The sequence below is a fragment of the Camelina sativa genome, chromosome 8 (assembly GCF_000633955.1).
Source record: "Camelina sativa cultivar DH55 chromosome 8, Cs, whole genome shotgun sequence".
Lineage (NCBI taxonomy): Eukaryota > Viridiplantae > Streptophyta > Magnoliopsida > Brassicales > Brassicaceae > Camelina > Camelina sativa.
The window spans coordinates 8,131,851-8,136,099 of NC_025692.1; the positions used below are offsets into that span (position 1 = coordinate 8,131,851).

The 4,249-nt window shown below is 33.8% G+C and overlaps 1 pseudogene; it reads left to right on the top strand.

Annotated features, from left to right (window-relative positions):
* Positions 408-2,775, top strand: LOC104706693 (annotated as a pseudogene).

A 4,249-nucleotide genomic window follows, 5' to 3' on the forward strand; every position in this document is an offset into this window, starting at 1 on the left:
ATTATAACTTTTAAGTTATATACATTAAAACACTTTTCTAATATGTATAATGGAGATGCTTTAAGGGGCCAAGTCTTTTTTCAGCTCATATTATTTGGCAGAGTGATTGCGTGGGACAAACTTATAATGAACCATAGACAATTCCACATGTTATACTTGCGGAATAAAATGACTTTTTTTTTGTCCCTTAGTAAGACACTTAAGACGAAACAATTCTCCTACGTAAACTGAATAGTACAATGTTGACCATATTTCTTAAAGCCAAAAAAAATAAAGACCACTGATCAGTTTAGGCATTGGAAAATATTCCAATGCCTAAATCTTGAATATCGACAATGGTTTTGTTTTCCGAACATTTCTATATATAAGTGTATGGAACTTAATTAGCTGTATAGGCAAAGCTTAATTTGTGAAACCAAAAGTGATTAATCCTAGTGAGAAACTCATTCATTCCTACCTGAAACTTTTAGCATGGGGAGTGACATCCACCGTCCACTAGCTGATTATCCTGCAAACATCTGGGAAGATCCCCTAACCTCTTTCTCAAAGTCTGACCTCGTACGTATATATATCCTTTTCATATTAATTACTTCATGCAGTATTTACTATTTGTAGCCTACTGTGATTGTTTTAAACTCATGTATACTCGATTTTTTCATTGCCATATAGGGTAATGACACGTTCAAAGAGAAGCATGCTACGCTTAAGGAGGTTGTGAAGGAATCGTTTTTGTCTTCCAAAGCGAATCCTATAGAGCACATCAAATTCATCGATGCTCTATGCCGCCTTGGTGTCTCTTATCACTTTGAGCGAGATATTGTAGAGCAGTTGCATAAGTTATCTGATTGTCCTGACTTTAATCAGACGATAAGACACGACGCGTGCGATTTGTACACGGTTGGAATACTTTTCCAAGTTTTCAGGTAATTGAAATAGACTTTAAAATATATGAATGAACAACAGATACACACTTTTCATGGTCTTCGTAATTTAACTCAAAATGTTCATTTATTCACGTCAAGATGTGTTTGAGAAGTTCACGGACAAAAATGGGATGTTCAAAGGACACTTGGTGGCCGATGCAAACGGGATGTTAAGTTTGTATGAATCTGCACAATAGAGCACACACAGAGAAGACATTATTGATGAAGCTCTCGCTTTCTCACGTGCTCATTTAAAAGAAATTTCGTCTCGATCTAGCCCCCATCTCGCAGTTCGCATCAAGAATGCCCTGAAACATCCATACCACAAAGGCATCACAAGGATAGAAACGAGACAATATATCTCATACTACCAGGAAGAAGAGTCGTGTGACCTAACAATACTTGAGTTTGCAAAGATAGATTTTAATTTGCTGCAAATATTACACTGTGAAGAGCTTTCTTGGGTAGCAAGGTAACTATCATGGCCACTCAATACATATACACAAATTTTTCTTGCATGGATTGTTGAACTTCTTTCATAATATTTAAGGTGGTACCAAGAAATGGAGATTGAATCTAAAGTAACATACACAAGGCATAGGGTAACAGAGGCGTACTTGTGGTGACTTGGAGCATACTTCGAGCCTCAGTATTCTCAAGCACGAGTTACATTAGCTATTGCACTAATCTTATTCACAACACTTGATGATACGTATGATGCATATGGAACAGTGGAGGAACTTGAGGTTTTCACAGATGCAATGGAAAAGTACCATATTTGTTGATATATATATATATATAAACTTAATGTGTATTATCAAATTTGATTTTTTTCTATGGTTTTGACTTATAAGATAGGTGGCTTTAACGCACGTGGCTTCCCGCTGCTCCTAATGGGATACCTGACAGCATGAAGTATATTTACCATGCAACGGTAGATTTCTATGATAAACTAGAAGAAGAACTTGAGAAAGAAGGAAGGTCAGGTTGTGGCTTCCATCTCAAGAAATCAGTTAAGACCAAAGGAACCAACTATAAGCATCATTCTGCTTACATATACATATATATATATATATATCCAATATAACTAACTCTACTCTTCACAATCAGTTGCAAACAGCAGCGAATGGATTTATGCAAGAGGCAAAGTGGTTGAATGAGTATAAAGAGAATGCAGTCTTGTCTTCAGCTTACTATGCCTTGATAGCCGTGACATTCGTGAGGATGACAGATGTCGCGAAACTTGATGCTTTTGAATGGTTAAGCTCACATCCTAAAATTAGGGTAGCTTCTGAGATGATCTGTAGATTCACAGATGACGTTTCCAGCTACGAAGTGAGAACAAATTTAAGTTTGGAATCCTAACTATGTATGTACGTATTTCTCAAACTGAATACGTTTGGTATTTTGTAATTGCAGTTTGAACACAAACGGGAGCATGTAGCAACTGGAATTGATTGTTATATGAATCAATTTGGTGTTTCCAAGGAAATAGCAGTGGAAGAAATGGGAAACATTGTTTCAGATGCATGGAAGGACTTGAACCAAGAGCTAATGAGGCCTCATGCGGTTCCTTACCCTCTTTTGATGCGAGTTTTTAACCTTTCCCGTGTCATCGATGTATTCTATAGGTACCAAGATTCTTACACCCACCCCGAGTACTTGAAGGCACACATCGTTTCTTTGCTCGTTGAAAGTATACCTATTTGAGAATGTTGTGGAGGTGGTTATTCCAATCCATTGAATGAATTCTCTACACTATGATGGTCGAATTGTCATTTTTATTTATGTTGTACGTTTATTTGTATTTCTGGTAATAAATCCATGATTTCTCTTTGTATTTGTACTTTTGCTGGTGAATCCATTGTTGTATGTTTATTTCTATTTCTGGTAGTAAATCCATTTCTCTTCGTATATTTACTTTTGTTGGTGAATCCACTTATATTTGAATAAGAATATAATGTGCATGACTCGATTACATATGTATATGGTGTTTCTTGCATTCGAAAACCTCAAAGACTTAGCCTTGGCCGTAAGCTGTTCAAGACTGATCGTTATGCGTCCACCATGTTTTCCTAATAAATATTTCGTATCCATTTTCAAAAAAAAAAAAAAATATTTCGTATAAATACATGTTTATGAGTATTTATGTGTAATGTGGTAACAGTTTGTCGAAAAAAAAGAGAGACCATATACGTATAGCTAAATCCGCTTGTTTTTATATGGATTGTTTAGGTAAATAAATCCATCACAAATTGTTCAAGAACTGCTTGAATTCGTCAAAACCTAGTATATTGAACTCCCATATTTAGGGGTGTATTCAATTTGACATTTTAAGTGATTTGGATAAAATTTAAAAATCATATGTTATTCAATTATATATTTTAAAATGTCTATTAAAATCCACTGTTATTGAACTGATGATTTAAAAATCTACTTTAAAATCCACTGTTATTGAACTAATGATAAAAAATCTACGTTAAAATCCACTGGTTTTCAAAAAGGTTTGTGGATTTGGATTTTAAAGATTTTTAGGAATTCTGGAGGATTTGAGATGATTTGTTTAGTTAAAATACAGAAATCCAAATCTCATGGTTTTATGTGAGATTTGAAAGAACTTTACAATAAATCATATCGACTTCCCTAAAATCATCAAAATCATTTAAAATCTCAGAAAAACTAAATCACTTGGAATATTAGATTTAATACACCCTTTTTGGATATGGGGATTTTTGGAAAAAGAAAAAAGTGACGGTAGTATTAAATTAAAAAATTACTCAGATATTATAGAAAAGTAGAAATATTGTTGGTGTATTATATATTTTCTAAAAATTACTCATATATTTAGTATTGTGGGTGTAATTACAATTATCACCTTCTGTTAAATTTTCATTTTTAATTTCAAAATTATTAAAAAAATACACTTTTTAAAACTATTTCACGTCATTCGACGGTTGAGTTATAATGTTTCGTGGCCGACTTGTAACAAAAAAATAAACTAAAAGTAAACGACTGAATTTTATTACTTGACGGCTGAGTTATAATACTCAAGGAAAAACGAAAGGTCTCCTAGATTCATATGACAGCTGAGTTATAATGCTTTGTGGCTGACTTATAAATAATAAATAAACTGAAAGTAAACAGCTGAATTGTAGTACTTGACGGCTGCGTTATGATACTCAAAGGAAAACGAAAGGTCTCGTAACAAGAAATAAACTGAAAGTACACGTCTGATTTATATTACTTCACGGCTGAGTTATAATACTTAAGAAAAAACGAAAGGTCTCGTAGATTCGTATGACGACTGAGTTATAATGATTTGTGGC